At 41.7% G+C, this 23,041-nt stretch overlaps 3 long non-coding RNA genes across 3 annotated transcripts; all 3 read right to left on the bottom strand.

The window, feature by feature from the left end:
- Positions 1-4,855: 4,855 nt before the first annotated feature.
- Positions 4,856-9,077, bottom strand: LOC127000787 (uncharacterized). The gene is made up of 2 exons (XR_007754518.1): positions 8,074-9,077; positions 4,856-5,317 (listed from the first exon to the last, which is right to left on the bottom strand). It is a non-coding gene; the product is annotated as an uncharacterized LOC127000787 (long non-coding RNA).
- Positions 9,078-9,479: 402 nt separating this feature from the next.
- On the bottom strand, positions 9,480-11,394 carry LOC127000786 (uncharacterized). Its single transcript, XR_007754517.1, has 2 exons — positions 10,886-11,394; positions 9,480-10,557 (listed from the first exon to the last, which is right to left on the bottom strand). It is a non-coding gene; the product is annotated as an uncharacterized LOC127000786 (long non-coding RNA).
- A 3,742-nt stretch (positions 11,395-15,136) lies between these two features.
- On the bottom strand, positions 15,137-19,070 carry LOC127000784 (uncharacterized). Its single transcript, XR_007754515.1, has 3 exons — positions 18,739-19,070; positions 16,653-16,757; positions 15,137-15,465 (listed from the first exon to the last, which is right to left on the bottom strand). It is a non-coding gene; the product is annotated as an uncharacterized LOC127000784 (long non-coding RNA).
- Positions 19,071-23,041: the final 3,971 nt, after the last annotated feature.

Genomic DNA, 23,041 nt, shown 5'->3' with positions numbered 1-23,041 from the left:
ACTTGTAGACTATTTAGAGTGTTAATATATGCAGGGAGTCCCGTGTATTAGGGTGTTTTGGGGCGAGAGAAAGGAGGGAGGGAGGCGTGGGTTGTGATCAGCTGATTTTGGCACCTTCATCCACGGGGAACATACGTCCGGGGGTGCGTCGCTTCACTCACCTGGTCCTTACCTTCTCCAGCCAACAGAGATACATAACACACATGCACCTCCCTCTATATGCTTGCTTAAAAAAAAAAAAAAACGATTGGGGCATACGCTATAGCTGAGCATGGCCCCAGTGCTCATCTCCGTGGCATTGGTCCTTGAGCCTGTGGTGGGAAGAATCCACTACCTAGGGACAAGGTCAGCATTACGTCCGGGTTACCGCGTTACCACAGTTTACTTTCCCCAGGTTCCCCCAGTTTACTTTCCCCAGGTTTACCCAGGTACCCACTTATCAACCAGCAAGAAAGGAAGGATGAACAGCTGGATGAGTTCATGCTGGCTGCCCAGGCCGGGATTCGAACCCAAGCCCGGGGATTCGTAGCTAGGCACACCAACCTCTGCACCAGTGGTTCTCAAACTTTTTTGTACCGTTTCCCTGTTTCCAGTCACTTTTTCACCTGTGGACCCCTACAACTAAATAGGTTAAGTCAGCAAAATTTGTCACGTGGGCCGTGAGTTTAACACCCCTGGTACCGTTAGCTAATGTAGAGCAATTCTAGCATTTGAGCATTCAGTTTTAAGGATTGTGTACAGTAGTATGATTTTTATTCCAAGCCACATGTCTCCTAATTCCAGTGTAATAAATTTAAATTAATTAGAGTCTGTATGGACCCTTTGAAATTCTTCCATGGACTCCTCCTGGTTGGGAACCACTTCAATAAACTATGGAGGTATAAAAAAAAGACTCAAGGGGTGAGAAACTTGCTATATGAGGACAGACTTAAGAATCTAATGCAGCCAATGTCAACAAGATAAGAAAACAATTACAACAAGCAAATGAACTGAAGTTGCTAACCCAGGGTTGCACTGCACACATTCTAAACGTTTTGGCTCATGGTTTGGAAATTGGTAATATAAGAGAACATGTGGTTCATACTGTAAAATACTTTTAAAATCATCACTCTGCCTCAGCAAGCTACTGTCAGAAAGGCGGTCAGTGTCTTGTTCTGCCCCAGGACACTAGACGGACCATGTGTGGCTGATTGAAGATAGTATACGGTATATAATGAACTAACCAGCTCAGGAAAATTGGTGAAGTTGATGATAGGGAAAACAGTGATATCAGAGTTAGAGTGTGTTTTCATCGTTTATTTTTCCATTCTATATTGTTGTCTGCAATAAGGTCAAGATTTAAATCAATGACATTTAAAAAAAATTATATCTTAAATCTTGATTTAAATAAATTATTTAAAAAAAAATATTTAAATCTATTTAGATCAGTGATTTAAATCAAACAACCTTGAATACAGTATTTAATTCCCTGTTAATGGAGCTTGTAGTGGTTCCCTTAGAGATAAGCAGACACCTTATCTACCCCTTCATCTTCATACTACTTCTATCTTCTTACAGGTCTGAGAAAACAAGGCAGAAGAAAATAATGAAGAAACGGAGGAGATGAAAGAGGAAGAATTGCCTAGGACAGAGGACACAAAAAAAAAACAAGGCAACAGCTGCTACCACAACAACCATCACTTCAGCAACCATTGCTGCCTCAACAACTACCACTGTTACTACTGTCTATCTATCTTTGACTTATGGATGCTTTCTGGCATTCATGGATGTTCTCAGTGCTCCACAAATCCTCATGTCTTTGCAGGTCAGTCCGGCAGAAAGGCTGTGGAGGCAAGGAACAAGACACCCGGCAAGACTGATCCGCACGGCCTTGGGAGTGTTGTCCTGCACCTTCCTTCTGACCCCCCAGTACCTTGCCTGATGAAGACCTGTGGACCTTTGGCAGCTGGGGCAGGAGGCCAGTGTGAGGGTGTGCTCTTAGTAGCCTTAGTCCTTGGCCCTTACAGCCCTTGATTCCACTTGTTGTGTAAGGTCTGTGGCTGTTACTTGTCCTTTCCTTACCTCCCAGTCTTTCCCTGATTCTGGATGCCAACATAATATTTCCTCTCTTCACATGACTAAAGCCCATATTTTTAAACGTATTGGCACTTCAGTTTGCCTATTCGAAGACCCTCTCGTAGAAGTTCCTGGGCTTTTCATGGACTGTTTTGTGATGCTAGTGATATTTGTACATGACTTTTACATCTTGAATGGGAAACGCACCTTTGAAAACCCGGTTAATCTTCCCCGTAGCCTTAATGAATAGTCATAATGGGAGCCTGAGACGTTTTAACCCCTTCAGTCCAACGGCGTCACCGTTAGTCCTCTTCTAAACCTCTTAATCCTCTTCCACTTCCTCTTAATCCTCTTAAAAGGAAATGGAAGAGGTTTAAGAGGAGGATTGAGAGGTTTAGAAGATTAATCCTCTTCCATTTCCTCTTGACCTTTTCCATACTGTGATGCCGACGTCTGCGTCACGGATGGAAAGGGTTAAGAATGTAGACCATTGCCCTTTGAAGTCTGTGGATTAGTGTTGTATGGTTTTTGCTGCCCAGAGCTGGGATATTTGAGGTGTTTGAAGGAGAAGAGGCATAAGGGACAGCCAGTCTTTTCTAGTTTGCACTGGGAAAGGCAGGCCAGGCTACACATCGCAGGAGGAACAGGAACAAGTTGCAAGGGAAAAGTGACCTTGTTTATGGTGTACTGAGGGTTGATTTTTCTTTCTTCTTTTGACCTGTAACGTTCTGTATCGCTTCGTAGGTCCTCCTCCTCTCGTTCCTCCCTTCTTCTTATTCACACACCTTCCTTGCAACTTGTATCTTGTTCTTCCTGGGGTGTAGCCTAGTCTGTCTTTCCCAGTGCAAACGAGAAAAAAATTGTCTCTTCCTTATTCCTCTTCATCTTCAAATGTCTAATGTTTCATGCAATACAGTGGTTCTTAACATCCCCTGCAGCAGATAAAACTTAATGCTGGCAGGCTCCTGGGCATCCCGTCTATCTCCCCAAGGCTGCTGTCCTGGTATATGGGCAACTGTTGGCTCCCCTTTCACTCACCCAGGCGTTGTGTTGCGCCAGGCTGTATTGTGGTAATGACATCCCAGAGCAAGGCAGCAAAGACGTGTTGCTAGGTGTTGGATGGGAAGCAGCACAGTAATGTAAAGAGAAGGAATGTTGTGTTGATAGTCAGAGGTGATGGAAGGAGTGGGAAGGAGGGAAAGGAAAAGTTTAGAGGTGATGGAAGGGGTGGGAAGGAGGGGAAGGAAAAGTTTAGAGGTAATGGAAGGGGTGGGAAGGAGGGAAAGGAAAAGTTTAGAGGTGATGGAAGGGGTGGGAAGGAGGGGAAGGAAAAGTTTAGAGGTAATGGAAGGGGTGGGAAGGAGGGAAAGGAAAAGTTTAGAGGTGATGGAAGGGGTGGGAAGGAAAAGTTTAGAGGTAACGGAAGGAGTGGGAGAGGGGGAAGGAAAAGTAAGAGGTACAGGACTATACAAAATGAGGGAAATCAAGGACTGGAAATAACCCGTCCGCTGCGATTGGCACGGATTTTGCCTCCACTGGTAGTCTTTTAACGTATACTCCCATGTCTTTCTCTTCTTCTGTGGTGGATAGTGGAGTGTTCCCCATGTGGTATTGGTATGCTGGATTTCCCCTCCCAAGGTGCATGACTACATTTTTCTTCATTGAATTGTAGCAGCCACTTTTTGCTCCACTTCTGTAGCTTGGTGATGTCTTCTTGTAGGTCTGCATCCATGGGGTTCAAGGTCCAGGCTAAGGCCATTGTAGTCCATTCACTCAAATTGGCTCCATGGCCCAGTAGGTAAGGGCGCTGCTGATTGCTTGACACACTTGCTTAGGTTCAGAAAGCATCCACATTTTTTGTCGTAGCTCAAGTGTTACAGAAGATGGTAAGTTTTGTTGATGTTAGAGTGAACTGTGAGTGTACAACTAACACTATTTTCAAAGCAATAGGATAAATAACTATGGTGAGTAGAAGAATGTTTGTACCACCTTTCACAGACCTTTCCTAGTCTCCTCTTAGTGTGATATAAGAGGAGACAAGGAAATATTTGTAAAAGGTGGTTTAAACATTATTTTCAGACTTCTACTCACCATGATTATTTCTCCTTTTGTTTTGAAAATCTTGTTAAGGGGCTATTACACTGGGCAAATTTTCTGTGGATCTTCAGTCAAACCATGATTTCTGCTGGTGTGGTTCTCATTTGTTTCTTGTTATTGCTGCTGCTGAGTAATACCGTTGTCCTTCGGTGAAACCTACCATTGCTTTGGAAGATCGTGGACACATCAGAAAACCACAGAAATACGAGAACCACGCCCGCGGAAATCATGGTTTGACTGAAGATCCACGGAAAATTTGCCCAGTGTAACAGCCCCTTTAGTTATGCAATCACAGCTCACTCCAGTTATGTCATCAAAACTTACCTATCTTGTGTAACAGTTGAGCTAGGCAAAGAAATGTGAATGAATGCTCTCTGAACCCAGGGTGGCATGTCAGGGGATGGAGTCACCAAACATCCTGCATGCTGCCTTACTTTGCAGGGAGGGTGGACTATGATGGCCCCCCCTTGCACTGGCTGCTGGTCTCTTCACATCCATGGTTTGAGGGACAACGTATATGAATACAAGTTAAGGGTTTGTCCTCCTATTACAGGTGTTTGTTAGAATAAAGCAGGGAGGGTGGACTATGATGCCCCCCCTTGCACTGGCCTCTTCACATCCATGGTTTGAGGGACAACATATATGAATACGAGTTAAGGGTTTGTCCTCCTATTGCAGGTGTTTGATAGAATAAAGCCATGAGAATCAAAAGTTTAATTTTATTGCCTTTATTTACAACAATTTTGCCTCGAAGAGTCTCCGGAGATAAAGTAGCCATGAACTTCACCAAAAAGTGTATTAAAAAAAAAAAAAAAAAAAATCAAATCAAAGTTTGGGAGTCCTTCGAACTCTTAGATGCTCAAGCTGCTCATTCACCGGCGCCGCAACCAGCCAAGGAGTCTGACAGTGAGGGACGGGACGGGACACTGCAGATACGGACTGTCGAGGAGGCGGAAGTGGAGATAGGGAAGCAATTGCAGGAGCGTGGTGTTGGTGGTGGAGGCAGCGGGGAGGCAGCACAGCAGGGAGGATGTGAGGAGGAGGTCGAGATGGGGAGCAACTGTAGGAGTGTGGCGGTGCTGTGGCTGGCAGTAAAGGTCAACGGGCAGGATCCAGCAGGGAGGTGAATGGGGCAGCAGAGGTCAAGGCAGTGTCATCCCGGAGCCTGAAATAAAGCCTTGCATCAGTACCTGCCACATCACCCTTTAGAGAAGTTTCATATTTCTGCATTAAGCAAGACTGAGGATTACAGAATGACATCTCAAACTGTTCCTATATAGAAGACTCTAGATTCTGCACTTCCTGACTTTCCTTCAAATTTTTATCAAGCCAAGACAGAGAATTATAGAATGACTTTTTTTCTTTTTACAACAAAGGAGACTGCTCAAGGGCACAAAAAAAAAAAAGAAAAAAAAAAAGCCTGCTACTCACTGCTCCCACACTGTTCCTATACAGAAGACTTGAGATTCTGCACTTCCTGACTTTCCTTCAAATTTTTATCAAGCCAAGACTGAGGACTATAGAATGACATCTCTATAAACAGTTCCTATTTAGAAGACTAGATTCTGCACTGCCTGGCTTTCCTACAAATTTAACCATTCTTCTTGTTACTACTTCCCCCAGGTCATTCTTAGTTCTATTCTACACTTTTTCTCTTTCCAGCTGGACCACTTCACCCCATCATCTCACTGTGCTCTCAGACTCAGACTTCCTTTCCTCTTCACTATAGGATGTCACTTCCTCTCCTTTCTCTACTCCATAATCTGTCACTTTCTTGCCTCCTCCTAGTAGTGTCTCCTGCCTCTCCTTCTACTTGTGACTTCCTGCATGCCTCTCCTACTAGTGTCTTATGCCTCTTCTAATAGTCTTCCTGCATGCCTCTCCTTCTACTAGTGTCTCCTGCCTCTCCTCTACAAGGGTCTTCCTGCCTCTAGTCAATTCCATCAACATAATCTCTCCTAATCTGATCCATTTCTTATGTTAATCTATCCTGTACCAGATATCTTTTTTCCTCTTAACTCCATTTCCTCTATTGGTATTTTTTTTCTGAACTACCCACTTGAGTAGCTTACCTTCCTTCCAGCCCCGACTCAGTTCACCTTTCTTTACCTGTGTGGTGCCTTCCTCCTTCCCTCTCACCCTCTGGTACATGTGTGTGTGTGTGTGTGTGTGTGTGTGTGTATTTACCTAGTTATACTTTTACAGGGCCTGGGGTTACGCTCGTGTGGTCCCGTCTCCATATCTGTTCTTATCCAGTTTTTCCTTAAAGTTGTGCACACTCTTCACCAATACTACATCCTCACTTGGTCTGTTTCAATCCTCTGTTTCTTTGCGGGAAGCTATATTTTTTTGTGTGTCAAGCAATAGCCACCCTCCTCATTATTTTAGCATCAGCAAACATATTCATATAGCTTGTCACCCCTTCTGTCATGTCATTAATATATATTACAAACATAATCGGAGCCAACACCAATCCTTGGGGGACTCCGCTGGTCACTTTCATTCAGCTTGATTTGTTCCTGATTACTGTTCTCATTTCTCTCTTCGTTAAAAAGTCTATAATCCTATCCAACATTGAACCTCCCAGCCCTCCAACATGATTGTTTCCATATTACTCTTTTGTGGGGCACTTTATCAAATGCTTTCTTTAAGTCCAGCTACACACAATCCTCCCAACCGTCCCTCTCCTGTATTATATCACTCTTGAAAAGAAGCTTATCAGATTAGTTACACAAGATCGCCCTCCTCTGAATCCGAATTGACTATTTGTTAATATACTTTTGCTTTCTAAATATTCCACCCATCCGTTTTTTATAATTTTCTCACATCTTTGCTACTACACTTGTTAATGACACTGGCCTATAGTTCAACGGATCTTCTTTACTTCCTCCTTTATATATTGGGACGATGTTAGCCCTCTTCCAGTCCATTGGTACCTTCCCTTGCGATGGTGAGACATTAATCAAATTGCTCAACTTTCCAGCTATTTGTTGGTTACACTCTTTTAGCACCCAATTTGATATACCATCCGGTCCTGCTGATTTCCTCGCATCCAGTTCTTCCAATAATTTTCTAACTTTATCTGTTGATGTTTGTGTCCTTTCCAGTCCAACTCTATCCTCCGACACTGCATCTACACCTTCAAACTCACTCTCCCTCGTGAACACTGTTTGGAAACAATTATCCATCACTTCTACTATTTCACTTATACTATCAAAAGTTTCACCATTAACTTTAACTTCCTGGATCTTATATCTATTTTTCAGTTTTCCATTTATGAACTTATAAAACAGTTTTGGCTGGTCTTTGCACTTATCCACAATGTTTTTCTCAAAATTCCTTTTTTCCTCTTCTTATTTTAACATAAGCATTCCTTTTCCTTTTGTACTCATTCCATTGATCTATCATCCTATTTTTTCTCCATTTATTCCATGCCTTCTTATCCTGCTTGGCTTCTACACACTTTCTATTGTACCACTCTTCTCTTGATTTCTGGCCAACTTTCATCCTTGGTACCCACTTTTCCACTCCTTCATTGTAAATCCGTAGAAAGATAGCCCATTTTTCTTCCACATTGTCAGCCTCAAAATGCTCCCTAAGTTGTTCAAAATTTGCCTTATTAAAGTTCAACCATTCTTTCCTGTAGTTCTTATTCCTGATTTTTTTTACCTTCTCGTAATATGTATTCGATAAAGACATGATCGCTCTTCCCTATAGGGCTCTCATAGTTCATCTCCTCTATAATATCCGGCTCCCTGGTGATTATCAAGTCCAATCTAGATGGCTCTTCATTTCCTCTGAATCTTGTATTTTCCTCCACCCACTGTGTGAGGACGTTATCTATAACCAATTCCAAAACCTTGTTCCCCCATGAAGCTTCACTTCCTTCCATTGACCTATTTTCCCATGGCACTTCCTTACAATTAAAATCTCCCATTATCAAAATCTTTTCTTTCTCCTCCAGCAATCTCCTTAGGTGTGTGTGTGTGTGTGTGTGTGTGTGTGTGTGTTCTGATGCTGTAGATGTTCCCTCGTCACCGTCTTGGAAAAAAGAAAAATACAATCAGAAAAGAATCACTCATTGAAATAAAATAAAAGAACGCTCTATTCTACGACGTAACCACAAAATTATCTCTCTATCTCTCTCTCTCAACAACACACCAATCACGAGAATAGTTAAGTACGTATTATCATGATCTCTTTGCTCGTTTAGCCCAATATGACAGTTACTTGTTAAACAGACTTAATAACAAGACTCCTAAAAATAATCATTTAACAAGCACTTCATTTTCTCCCTCGTGTCTAATCAAGTGTTGGAAAAACTTGAGACTGCGTAGATTTATATTAGCTAATGGACATAGGGATTAGCAAGATTTTAGATGAAGTACTTATATTAAAAGCTGATTAAAGAACACGCAGCAACGGGTACAAGTTAGAAAAATTTAAAGTTCAGGGAAATGATATGCAAGAACTGGCTCACAAACTGGGCAGGTGAAAACTGAGGCTAACAACTGAATGCTTTAAATGGGGGTTAGACGTATTTACGGGCGGGTAAGAAAATTTGGTGAACAACCCAACTTCAGGAACTACGGAGTGTATGGCGTCTGGTTGCTTGTAGTCTCATTATATCTTTGGGTAGTCAAGGAATAACAACTATTGACTAGCCCAAGTGTTCTTAAAATGGTACCCTTCAGTATTTACGTTCGTTATTACTTTAATCCACAATCACGTCTCCACACAATAGCGACGCGAACACTACCTCAACGAGCACTTTAAAGACACTTAAAACTACTTATCAAACTACTTATGAAATTATACACACGAATGACTGACGATTGCAATACTTAATTCATCAATCGAAACACTATATAGGACTTTAAATGATCCAATACGGTATTTACGCTGTACGGAAAGGATATGGGACTTTAAAATCACACACACACACACACACACACACACACACACACGCGCGCGCACACACACACACACGCGCGCACACAATTCCCCTCCCCAGACACACAAATGACTAACAAAAATACTTTACCAAATGAAGTTAAAATGTTACAAAACTTTAAATACGAGTAAATGATCAAATACGGGAAAGAGAATGACGAGAAATGAAAGCAAAATAAAGGAAAGGAAGAAATAATGAAGGAACACACACACACACACACACACACACACACATTATACTTACCCAGTCGGCGTCTAAGGAAGAAATGAACTGATGAACTGACTGAATGACTGAACGCCTCTCCCTCCCTCCCTCCCTACCCCCAGTTCGAAGCAGTATCTCGGGACACGGGGGATTCGGATCAAAGTTCGAGACCAGTTACAATTATTTATTCACTCATTTCTATTCTTCTAACGGTTATTGTTGTTATGTGAGAATTCTGCAGTTAAATAGTCATGCCAGATACAAATACTTAGACATAATGGCAAATGGAGTGGAATCGATGTTGAACTTGCTCGAGACTAAAGATCACAATATATTAAAAGGAAAAAAATCGTAGGGCTATACTTAAAATTTCTTCTGGTGTAGCCCATAAAAGAGTAGCCTATAATTACGAGAAGTACAGTGGAGTAACCTTAACAACAAGCAGCCTATCAATAAAACCTTACAAGTGTTGCCAATGTAGCCTAAAAACGGTAGCCTAGTCCGATGGTAACCTGAACTTCGCTGGTGTAGTAGTAGTCGTAGTAGTAGTAGTAGTAGATAGTTAGTACAGTAGTTTCAATTAGTTAAAGTGGTAGTTATCTTTTTATTGTAGTTTTAGAATATTGATTGGCGGGTGAGATTATATGACTTTTGTGAGTAAATATAATTGTAGAATCGTGTTTGTTTTCAGATCGGGTGTTTTTATAGTGTGTGTGTGTGTGTGTGTTACTGTATAGCCTATTAATCAAAGAACTTGACTAATTTTATATTGTCTCTCTCTGTGTGTGTGTGTGTGTGTGTGTGTGTGTGTGTGTGTGTAGCCAGTTAATCAAAGAACTTGACTAATTTTATATTGTCTCTGTGTGTGTGTGTGTGTGTGTGTGTTACTGTATAGCCTATTAATCAAAGAACTTGACTAATTTTATATTGTCTCTGTGTGTGTGTGTGTGTGTGTGTGTGTGTGTAGCCAATTAATCAAAGAACTTGACTGATTTTGACGTGACTTCAAGTACAAAAGCGATCAGCGCGAGAGTGACCCCGCAGAAGAGGACGGCGAACGCTCCTTGCAAATGCGTGGGGTTCAAGGCCACAGTGCTCCCCTCCGACACATCCTCCCTGCTCCCTCCTGCTCCTGCTTCTCCTCCTGCTTCCTCCTCCTGCTCGGCCGCGTCCTTCCTCCGCCGCTGCTGGCTCTGGACGCGGATTTGGCGGACCACGTCATCTGTCCACTTGATGTAAAGACCGCTCTGGGGAGGGTGATAAAAGCGAGTCTGACTACTTTTTTTTTTTTTACAACAAAGGAGACAGCTCAAGGGCACAAAAAAGGAAACAATAATAAAAAAAAGCCCGCTACTCGCTGCTCCTAAAGAGAATCCAAAGAGGTGGCCGAAAGAGGGGTCAATTTCGGGAGAGAGGTGTCCTGGTACCCTCCTACACTAACTATCAAACTACTACAACTACAACTACTACTACAACTTCTACTACTACTACTACTACTACTACTACTACTACTACCACCACCACTACTACTACTACTACTGCTTCAACCATCATTCCCCCTTCTCCTACACCCACCTCTACGATCGCCTGCAGCCAAAGGTCAAGGTTTCTCGTGTAGGGCGCGTCGTGAGGCACCAACAGGCCCAGGTAACTCGGAAACACCCTCTCGCGAACCAGGTACAGATCGCTGGTTCCGTCCGCCCGCGTGAACCGCTCGGCGATGGTGTAGCGGAGGAAGCTGTTGTTGTCCACGTAAGCCTCCCTGCGAGATGAGTGAGGTGCCGGGGATGATGAAGTTGGTCGAGGTCTTCTGTTTAACGGCTCTGGTTTTAGGTCATAGGGTCATATTCTCAAAACTTCGTCCCCCAATTCTCTCTCTCTCTCTCCTTCCCTCTAATCCCTCTCTTCATAATTCAATAAATTTCCTCCTCCTCCTCCTCCTCCTCCTCCTTTCCTTCCCTTCATCATCTCTTCCTTCTCTATCATAATGTGTATTTTATCCTTCACTATCTCCCTCCCTTCCTCCCTCTTCTTCCTTTCATCTTTCCTTCTTTCCTGACTACCTAAACCTCCCTCTCCTTTCCTCCTCCTCCTCCTCCCCCTCCTCCTCCTCCTCTCTCTCTCTCTCTCTCTCTCTCTCTCTCTCTCTCTCTCTCTCTCTCTCTCTCTCTCTCTCCTCCGTGGACGACACAACGACCATCTTCTGGGCCACGGCGTTCTGAATGGGACTCGACGACTTCAGGAGCACCTCACAAAGCCCCGTCAGGTAGCTCTTCATCGTTAACCTGTAGCAGTAGTAGTAGTAGTAGTAGTAGGAGGAGGAGGAAGAGGAAGAAGAAGAGAAGAAAAATGAAGAATGACTTAATCACTGTTTATCTCTCCTTCTCTCTCCCCTAATCTCTCTCTCTCTCTCTCTCTCTCTCTCTCTCTCTCTCTCTCTCTCTCTCTCTCTCTCTCTCTCTCTCTCTCTCTCTCTCTCTCTCTCTCCTCTCTCTCTCTCTCTCTCTCTTCTCCCATCCCCTTTCCCTCTCCCTCCCCCCTCCTCTTTCTCTCCTCATTCCCCCTTCTTTATCTCCCCTTCTCTCCCCTTTCTCCCTTTTCATCTCTCTCTCCCCTTCATCCTTTCTATCTCTCTTCCTCCTACCTCCCTTTCCCTCCCTTCCCATTTTCCCTTTTCTCTCCCTCTCTTTGCCTATACCCTCCTCAATCTCTCTCCCCTTCTCCCCTCTCCCCTCACCTCTGCGTCACTGCCACCAGCTCAGAGAGGGTCTCGGGTCTCGGAGGGTACGCGGGGACCGTCAGCGTCGCCGTCAGGTTCCCGTTGTAGACCGACACCACCACGTAGGCGAAGATGAGCCAAGTCGCAACCACCAGCCGACTCGATGACGTGGCTGTGAGTCGCTGTGGAAACCCTTGACCCACCAGCAGCCCCGTCAGCGTGTGGAGTGTGCCGCCGAAGCTGATGGTTGTGTGGTTCCTTTTGGTTGGTTGTTGTGGTTGTGTTCTTGGTGGTTTCGTTGTTTGGTTTTGTTTTGGTGGTTTCGTGTTTGTTTTTCTTCCGTGGTCTCGTTTTCCAGCTTCGTTTTCTTCTTCTGCTTCTGCTTCTTCTTGTCTTTCTATGGTTCTTCTTTCATCTTCTAGTTCTTCCTCTCTTCCATCTCTTTCTCCTTCTTCTCTTCCTCTTTCTATGTATCTTCTTCCACTTCCTAGTTCTTCTCTCTTTTGTCTTCCAGTTCTCGAGGTCATCTGCTTCGTCCTTTTCCCAAGAAGCTGAAGAACACGAAGACATGGATTGGAATGAACACACACACACACACACACACACACACACACACGAACTCAATACATTACACACTCCAACACTCACCAACACCCCCTCCAACACTCCCTCCAGTAAGACACCCCAACACCCCACCCACCACCCCATAACTCACCACCCACAACACCACCGATACCAGCAGCAGCGAGCCCAACACCCCGGCCCACAAATGCATCGAGAGAGGACGGAACACAGCCAGCCAGTCACTCTTGAAGGAGGGCCGCGCCATGACGAAGGTGTTCCCGTCCAGCAGAAAGGTGATGGTGTAGTCGTGGCGTTTCAGCCGTGTGCTCAAGACAATGTAGCCAACACCCACGAGCAGACACACCCTTGACTCCACGAGATCTTCCACCTGAGCAGGAATATGGGGTTAAGGAAAGGTGTAGTACAGGTTGTGATTCTTTTATATATAGGTGTGAGGAAGTAAAAATTAGAGAAATAAAGGGGAAAGTTTGAATAGCCAATACCCACGAGGAGACACACACTTGACTCCACGAAATCTTCCACCTGTAGGCCCAAGAATAAGGTGAGTGGTTAATGCGTGCAGGTGGTTCTAATACAGATGTACGAGAAAGTAGAAAGAAAGCAAGTGCGCGAGAATGTATAGAGAAAGTAAGAGAGAAAGACTACAAACAGACACTTGATTCTACGAGAGCCTTCACCTGTAGGCCCAAGAATAAGGTGCTTGGTTAAAAGTGTACAGATAGTTCTTAAAAAGGTGTGTGTGAGAGGGTAAGAAAGTAAAGGGGAAAGTTTAGATAGCCAATACCCACAATGAGACACCCTTCATTCTTGTACAGGTAGAATACGGGATTAATTAAGGTGTAGCTATGGGTGGTTCTTAAAAGGTGTGTGTAGGAGTGTATAAAGAAAGTAAAAGGGAAAAAAAAACTATAAAAAAATCAAATAAATAAACAGAAACCATTGATTCTACTATATCCTCCACATGTATGTCTAAAAATATGTGATTAATTAAAGTGTACAGGAGATTCTAATACAGGTGTGAGAAAGTATGAAATAATAAAAGGGAAAATTTCAGTAGCCAAAGCCCACACACACACACACACACACACACACACACACACACACACACACTTTTTAGGAGCAGTGAGTAGCGGGCTTTTTTTTTCACATTCGTTTTCTTTTTTATATGTCCTTGAACTGACGCCTCTAATGTAAAAAAAAAAAAAAAAAAAAACCCACCATACACAATCATTCACAAGAACATGAAAACATACACAAAAAAACACATAAACATACATACAGAAGGATACATAACCATTTCACACATACACTCAACCATACCCACACCCACGGACCCCCCTCCCCCCCTCCCCATCCCACCTCCCCAACCTCACCATTTCCCAGGACTCTGCAGGCACCACACGGAAGGTAAAGTTGAGGGCCTGAGCGACGGCCTTCAGCTGATGGTAGTCCGGCCCGTAGAATTGCTTGGCGGCGGGGTCGGTGGCGCCCTCTACCTCCTCCTCCCCCCAGAACGGCAGGTACTTGCGGGCTGTCACGTTGATCTCGGCCCCGTGGAAGCTGAGGGAGTGTTGGTGCTTGCAATGGGAAGTGGGATACGGCGTTGATAGATAGACAGACAGTTAGACAGGAAAGAAAGGAAGGGAAGGACGGGCTGTCACGTTGATTTCGGCGCCGTGGAAGCTGAGGGAGTGTTGGTGCTTGCAACGGGAAGTGGGAAAGGCATTGGAAGCTGAGGGAGTGTTGAAACTTGCATTGGGAAGTGGGATAAGGTATTGATAGTAGACAGACAGATGGATAGTAAAGAAAGGGAAGGGCAAGCTGTCACGTTGATTTCGGCGCCGTGAAAAGTGAGGAAGTGTTGAATCTTGCAATGGGAAGTGGGATAAGGCATTGATAGACAGACAGACACACAAAAACGGACAGACAAACACACAAAAACGGACACACACACACACACACACACACACACACACACCTGGAATACTTGTCAGGGAAGAGCGGCAGGTGGGAGCGCTGGACGAGGCCGCCGCGCTTGGTCCAGGAGGCAACCCGCGCCACCCTCGCTCCTGCCGGGCTGAAGGGCAGGAAGGCGTACACGTCACACCTGCAGGAGAAAAATAATAATAAATAAAATAAATAAATAAAGAATAAACAATAGAAATGGAGGAGAAAAAGGGTCAGTTGTGAGGTGACGCTTTGTAACTAATACTACTACTACTACTATTACTTCTACTTACACTACTAATATGATAAAAATAAGAAGAAATAAGAAGAGGAAGAAGAATGAAAAGAAGAAGAAAAAAGAGGAACAAAAAGGAAAAGAAAGAAGAGCAAGGAAAAAAAAGTAAAAGAATGAAAAAGAAAGAAAAGATAAAAAGGAAAAAAAAAAAAACGAAGAACAAGAACAAGAAAGAAAAAAACTCAACAACCAAAAGGACTTGATATAAAAAGAAAAGAATAAAAAATGGAAAAACCGAAGAAAAAAACGAAGAAAAAAAACCTAGAAAGAGGAAAAACAACCACAACCACCACCACAACCACCACCACCACTGACAACACCACCACCACCACTACCACCACCACTGACAACACCAACAACAATCCCTTCCTCTCACCTCGCCCCAGCTGTCGCATCCTGCACATTGACAAACACAGCGTTCATCCAGGCGAAGGTCCAGCTGGAGGGGAGGAGGGCGAGGAGGAGGGGCGGCGGCAGGCTCGTCAGCACCACCAGCCGCGCCGCCCACACGAGAAGGCGACTACGGAGAGACCAGCTGGCGAAGGCGGCGAGGAAGGCGACGTCGGAGCTCACCACGACGACACGCGTACACCAGGACCTTAGCCGAACCTGGGGAGTGTGTGGTGAAGTGTAGACAGCCATACAAGCTCATCCCTTTACTGTCCGTATCCCTTATGCAAGAGTTAACCAGCATCTTCATTCTTTCATCCCCTTCACTGGTAAATTCTGAAACTTCGTCTTCGCGTACACCAGGACCGTAGCCGAACCTGGTGAGCGTGTGGTGATGTGTAGACAGCCGCACAAGCTCATCCCTGTACTGTCCAAATCCCTTGTGCAAGAGTTAACTAGCATCTTCATTCTTTCATTTCCTTCACTGGCAAACTCTGGAGCAGCCTTATTTCCTTCGTCTGTGTTTCCTCCATGCCTATACACGACTTGATCCCTTTCAAGAGGAGGGTATCGAGACACCTCTGCACCCGAAATTGACCTCTCGTTTGGCCACTCCTTACTACTCTCTTGCATAGGAGCAGCGAGTTTTTTTGTCCTTACTTTTTTTTCCCCATGAGCTGCTTCCTTTACCGTAAAAAAAAGAGGAAAATGAGTTCGCTTGGCACAGAAGGAAAAGGAAAGCGTGACCTCACCAATTAAGTAGAGTCAGCCCTACACGAGGCAAATGGGTTCGTTTGGCATAGAGAGAGGGAACTATAGTCTTCCAAATATGTCGCGGCCGGTCTGGCGTAGGCTCCCGCGGGTCCTTTCCTCCCCTCTGCTCTGCCACACTGTCCCAACACCTATCTCTTCCTCTCATATGTAAGCTGTAGGTAACATACGAGAGGAAAAAATAGGTGTTGTGACTGTGTGGCAAAGCAGAGGGGAGAAATGGACCCGCGGGAGCCAACGTCAAAACGGACTCGACAATTTGGTTTAATTACACAAAGCCTGGACCTCACCTCTGAAGTAAAGACAATCCTAAAAGAGGAAAATGGGTTCGCTTGGCACAGAGGGAGCCGGAAAGACGCGACACCTGCACGTAAGAGAGAACACAGGTAGACAGGTAAGGTCTCAGCACCGTTGCCAGATTATCGTACTCAGATCATAGTGTTTTCTGAAATTCTGACGCGTAACTATTGCCAAGAAACATCAGTAATTAACTATTTTAACGATAACTGCATATTAATCTCGTTATTGGGACCCAGGTGACAGTTTTTGGGTCGAAAATGGATAAATATTAGAGGCTGAGTGCGATAATTAGCACTGTTGGGTTTCAGGTATGGTAATCAACGCGTAGTACTCACCTGGCGTGCCAAGGGGAGCAGGTGAGTGAGTGAGTCCGTTAAGTTGCTCTCCTCCTTGTCCACCACCATCACCACCGCCGCCCCGTGTGTTGAAGCCTCTAGCGACTGGACGAAGAAAAAAAGAAGAACAATAAGGAAAAGAAAAAGAAGAACAATAAGGAAAAGAAAAAGAAGAACAATAAGGAAAAGAAAAAGAAGAACAATAAGGAAAAGAAAAAGAAGAACAATAAGGAAAAGAAAAAGAAGAACAATAAGGAAAAGAAAAAGAAGAACAATAAGGAAAAGAAAAAGAAGAACAATAAGGAAAAGAAAAAGAAGAACAATAAGGAAAATAAAGAGGAGCAAGGACAGAAGGTGGGGGAACGAAAGAAAGGAGAATGAATGAGAGACGGAGATATATAGAGAAATAAATAAATGAAGATATATAGAGGAAGAGAGAAAGGAAAAAAAAAAGAAGAAGGGATAGAAGGAAGGAAGAAAGCGACAGTTAGTTAAGTGAAGGAAGAAAGAAAGTAAAAAGGATGAATAGAAAGGAAGAAAGACAGATAGATAGGGAAAGACAGATAGATAAGGGAAGAAAAAAGATAAAAAGACAGAAAGAAAGAAGGAAAGAAAGATAGAGAAAAAATAGGCTAGATAGATGAGCGCAGAAAGAAAGAAGGAGAGAAAGAGAAACACATTAATATGAAAATAAATAAATAGATAAATAAAGATAGACAGAGACTAATTATAAAAAAGACTACATATTATATTAGGTGAAGGTGATACAGGTGAAATGAAACAACAACAACAACAACAACAACAACAACAACAACAACACCGAGAATAACAGGAATGAAAACGACGAAAAAAAAAGAAAAAAGAAGAAGAAAAAACAAGGTGGTGGCTAAATAACACACACACACACACACACACACACACACACACACACACACACACACACGCCATTGATCTATTCTGACACTTGTTTTCTTTGGTACATGACCTAAAAAAAAATAACCCACGTCATAGAGAAAAAAAAATGTAAGAGGAGAGCAGAAGAACGAAGAAGAAGAAGAAGAAGAAGAAGAAGAAGAAGAAGAAGAAGAGAAAATGAATCTGCAAAATATTAACGTAAAAAAAAACATGAAAGAGAAAAGAAAAATAAAGAAAAAAGGAAAAAGAGAAGAAATTGAAGAGAGAGAAATAAAGAAAAGAAAGAAAATGTAAGAGGAAAGTAGAAGAGCGAAGAAGAAGAAGAAGAAGAAGAAGAAGAAGAGAAAAATGAATCTGCAAAATATTAACGTAAAAAAAAACATGAAAGAGAAAAGAAAAATAAAGAAAAAAGGAAAAAGAGAAGAAATTGAAGAGAGAGAAATAAAGAAAAGAAAGAAAGTGTAAGAGGAAAGTAGAAGAGCGAAGAAGAAGAAGAGCAGAGAAAAATGAATCTGCTGTAACATGAACGCAAAAAAACATGAAAAAGAGAAAAGAAAAATAAAGAAAAAAAGGAAAAAGGAGAAGAAAGTGAAGAGAGAGAAATAAAGAAAAGAAAGAAGATGCAAAACAGTTACAGAAAGAAACATGAAAAAATAATAAAATAAAGAGAAAACAAGAAGAAAAATAAAGAACAAAGGAAAAGGAGACGAAAGTGAAGAGAGAAAAATAAAGAAAAGAGAGAAAATGCAAAACACTTAAATAAAGAAACATGAAAAAAATAATAAAAATAAGAAAAAACAAGAAAAAAATGAAAGGGAAGAGAAAGAAAAACAAACAAAAGAAAGCGAAGATGCAAATCACTTACAAACAAAACAAAACAAAACAAAAAGGAAAAATGAACGAAAAATAGAAAAAAAACAAGATAAAAAATAAGGAAAAAGCACATGAATAACAAACAAAACAACAAAAAACAACCAATCTATCACGGCCTTGCCACTTCACGTAATAAAAAAAAAAAAAACCCTTCGAGAAAACAAATTATTTATCACAACCTCCTCCTCCCCTAAACCCCCCCCTTAAGGAACCCCGTCCCCTCAAACTCCCCCTTTCACTAAACACCCAAAACACCATTGATCACCTTCCTTCGCATAATACAGGTGTGATTAATTACCTGTGGGAGGGACGAGGCAACAGGTGAGGCAGCGTCGAGAACCAAGATAAGGGTACAAGAAAAGGTCGTGTCACGCGCCAGTATTGCCTGAGTCACCCCTGGCCAGACCGTCACCGTTCCTCCTGTTGCTGTTTCTGTTGTTACGGCTCTAGGTAGCAGTGAGGGGGCAACAGTAGTAGTGGTAGAAGCAGGAGGGATGGTGAGGGCGAGGTGGAAGAGGAGGAGGAGGAGATAGGGAAGGGATAAGGTTGTTTTTGATTCCGTTTTCTTCCTCTTTAGTCCCATGGCGAAGGTGGTGTTGATGGTGTCGATGGTGAAGGTGTTGATGGCGCGTCTGAAAAAGGAGTAGAAATGGATGTTTAGTTAGGAGAAGGAGAAAAATTGGAAGATGTTAAGATATAAAAAAGAAGAAATAGATGTTTAGTTAGAATATGTAGAATAAATGATTGAAAAAGAAGAAGAAATAGATGTTTAGTAAGAAGATGGAGAAGAAATAGAAGATGTTAAGATAGAAAAAGGAGGAGAAATGAAAAATGTTAAGATAGGAAAATAAGAAAAAAATAGATGTTCAGTTAGAAGATGGATATGAAATAAAAGATGTTAAGTTAGAAAAAAAAGGAAGGATAATGTTAAATTAGAAAAAAGGAGATGAAATAAAAGATGTTAAGAAAAGAAAGAAGATGCAAAACACTTACAGAAACATAAAAAAAATAAAAATAATCAGAAAAGGAAACATGAAAAAAGAAAACAAATGAAAGGGAAGAGAAAGAAAAAAACAAAACAAAGCAAAGATGCAGATGAAAAAAAGGAGAAGAAAGGAAAATGTTAAGTTAGGAAAAGGAAAAGAAATGGAAAATGTTAAGTTAGGAAAAGGAAAAGAAATGGGAAATGTTAAGTTAGAAGAAAAGGATAAGAAATGAAATATGGTAAGTTAGAAAAAAAGGAAAAGAACTGAAAAATGTTAAGTTAGAAAAAGGGAAAAAAAGGAAAATATAAAGTTAGAAAAAAGGAAAAGAAAGGAAAATGTTAAGTTAGAAAAAGGGTAAAAAAAGAAAATATAAAGTTAGAAAAAAGGAAAAGAAAGGAAAATGTTAAGTTAGAAAAAGGGTAAAAAAAGAAAATATAAAGTTAGAAAAAAGGAAAAGAAAGGAAAATGTTAAGTTAGGAAAAGGAAAAGAAATGGAAAATGTTGATTAAGGAAAAGGAGAAGAAAGGAAAATGTTATGTTAGGAAAAGGAAAAGAAATGGAAAATGTTAAGTTAGAAAAAAAGGAAAAGAAAGGAAAATGTTAAGTTAGAAAAAAAGGAAGAGAAAGGAAAATGTTAAGTTAGGAAGGAAAAGAAAGGAAAATGTCAAGTTAGGAAAAAAGGAAAAGAAAGGAAAATGTTAAGTTAGGAAAAAAGGAAAAGAAAGGAAAATGTTAAGTTAGGAAAAAAGGAAAAGAAAGGAAAATGTTAAGTTAGAAAAAAAGGAAAAGAAAGGAAAATGTTAAGTTAGGAAAAAAGGAAAATAAAGGAAAATGTTAAGTTAGAAAAAAAGGAAGAGAAAGGAAAATGTTAAGTTAGGAAAAGGAAAAGAAAGGAAAATGTCAAGTTAGGAAAAGGAAAAGAAATGGAAAATGTTAAGTAAGGAAAAGGAGAAGAAATGAAAATGTTAAGTTAGAAGAAAAGGAGAAAGAATGGAAAATGTTTAGTCAGGAAAAAAAAGGAGAAGAAAGGAAAATGTTAACTTAGAAAAAGAAGTAGAAAGGAAAATGTTTAGTTAGGAAAAGAAGAAGAAAGGAAAATGTTAAGTTAGAAAAAGGAAAAGAAAGGAAAATATTAAGTTAGAAAAAAGGAGAAGAAAGGAAAATGTTAACTTAGAAGAAAAGGAGAAAGAATGGAAAATGTTTAGTCAGGAAAAAAAAAGGAGAAGAAAGGAAAATATTAAGTTTGAAGAAAAAGAAGAAGAAAGGAAAATGTTTAGTTAGGAATAATAGAAGAAAGGAAAATGTTAAGTTAGAAAAAAAGGAAAATAAGTGAAGAATAATGTTAAGCAAATGCGTAAGTTAGAAAGATAAAGAAAATGCATAAAGAAGAGAAAAGAGTGAAGACAGCTGGATAAGTGAAGGAAGAAAGACAGACAGAAAACGAGAAAAAGAAAGAAAAAAAGGATGGATAGAAGGGAAGAAAGACAGATAGATAAGTAGATAAGGGAAGAAAAAAAGATAGAAAGAAGGAAAGAAAGAAGGAAAGAAAGATAGATAGAAAGAAGGAAAGAAAGAAGGAAAGAAAGATAGATAGATGAGCGCAGAAAGAAAGAAGGAAGAGAGTAAAGATACAAAAATAAACAAGGCGATAAAAAGGAACAAGAAAATGGGGATAAAATGATCAAATAAAATAGTCTAACATAAAAACGTATAATAGGAAAATAAAAATACATAAGACTGAAGATACGAAGATAAACAAGGCGATAAAAGGCACAAGAAAATGGGGATAAAATGATCAAATAAAATAGTCTAACATAAAAACGTATAATAGGAAAATAGAAATAGTACATAATCAACACACAGAGGACCAACTTACTCACTGACTCACCTTTCTAACCCAACACGTGACTCACCTAATGACTCACGCACACGTTTACTTGAATACCCAAAACGTGCCTCACCAATCCGCCTCTCACGTCAACCTACTTCCAAGGGCCGGAGAGGAGACCAAAAACGGGTTCTGATGCGTGTTCTTTAAGGTTCACGGTACAGATGACTCGCGGGCACCATTACCTGAGTCACCGTCGCGGGACTCATCGCAGAAGACAAAAAAAACGTAGGTATTTCAAACGGTTCATCAACTTACATCACCAATCACCAACCGAGTTTTAATGCGTGTCCTCTCAGGTTTATGGTACAGAAGAAGGGTCAGACTACCAGAAGGGTCATTAAACTACCCCTGGAAATGCCCTCGAAACTCCTACGAAAGCCTTGTCTGGTCGTGTGAGCTTGGACGCCGAAGTGTTTATAAGAATGTGGGGAGAGAATGTTTGATTGTGGCGTCCGCGGCGACTGAAGGGCCGAAGGAAAGTGACCATCAAGGGAGAGAGTGATAACGATTGAGGTGTGTGTGTGTGTGGGGGGGGGGAGGGGGGGGAGGGGTTGAGGGGAGGAGGGAGGGGGAGAGAGAGGGGCAGTATATGTGTGTGTGTGGGGAGTAGGGGGTAGGGTCTGTGTGTGTGTGTGTGTGTGTGTGTGTGTGTGTGTGTGTGTGAAACTTGAAAGACAGCACCACTTAATAACTGCCTTCTGACAGAGGAAGAAGAAGAAGAAGAAGAAGAAGAAGAAGAGGAAGACGAAGAAGCAGAAGAAGAAGAAGAAGAAAGAAAGAAAAAAAAGGAAAAGAAGAAAAAGAAGAAATATCTATATCGGAAAAAAAATAATGAAAAGCTTCACCCTAATAATAGAACAAATAACTAAAACAACAACAACAACAACAACAACAACAACAACAACAACAACAACAACAACAATAATAATAATAATAATAATAATAATAATAATAATAATAATAATAATAATAATAATAATAATAATAATAATAATAATAATAATAATAATAATAATAATAATAATAATAATAATAATAATGCAAACCCAATCTTTATTACCAACTCGGCACTAAGACCTTCTGGACATTTACAGAAAGCATCAGTAAATATTGAAGAGAAAACGCGATCAACCAGGCAAAGTTATGTACGAATTCATGCAACCTTAATCACCCAGACACCCGATTGCCTCCAGACCTCTCAAGATGTTTAATTATATAAGTCTGCTCCTCCCCCCCCTCTCTCTTGTCTCCTTTCCTTCCTTGTGCTTCGCCTCTTTCTCTTTCATCCATCACGCAGCCTTGACGAAGTAATATTTCTGGCCTCCACTAAGAGCTGCTTTCCGCTCCCTAAGTGGCCTGGCGCGTCTGAGGGACATTCATAGCAAGGCATTGCAGGCTGACGCCACGCTGTGTTAATATTGGATTTATTGGCCTCATCCTTAAGGTAGATATCTTGGATCTTGGTCTTGGTCTTGGAGTCTCCGTCGTTGTTGACTATGGAGTGTCTACATGTCAAGCCGGCCACACCCGCTCACCGGGCCTCTACAACGGCCGAATGTGCCGGGGCGCCGGTGGCCGGACGTGCCCCAAACTCGCACAGGCGCTGGAGTAAATATCATTCTGCGTCGCACCTCCTCGCGCCATCACGGACGCGGCCCTGCAGACTGTGGCTGTGTGCAGCATTTTGTTTTTACATTAAATTTTCATACGCACGCACGGGCCTT

The sequence above is a fragment of the Eriocheir sinensis genome, chromosome 19 (genome assembly GCF_024679095.1).
Source record: "Eriocheir sinensis breed Jianghai 21 chromosome 19, ASM2467909v1, whole genome shotgun sequence".
Lineage (NCBI taxonomy): Eukaryota > Metazoa > Arthropoda > Malacostraca > Decapoda > Varunidae > Eriocheir > Eriocheir sinensis.
The sequence above is the reverse complement of the archived record's forward strand: the minus strand, read 5'-3'. Positions and strand labels throughout refer to the sequence as shown.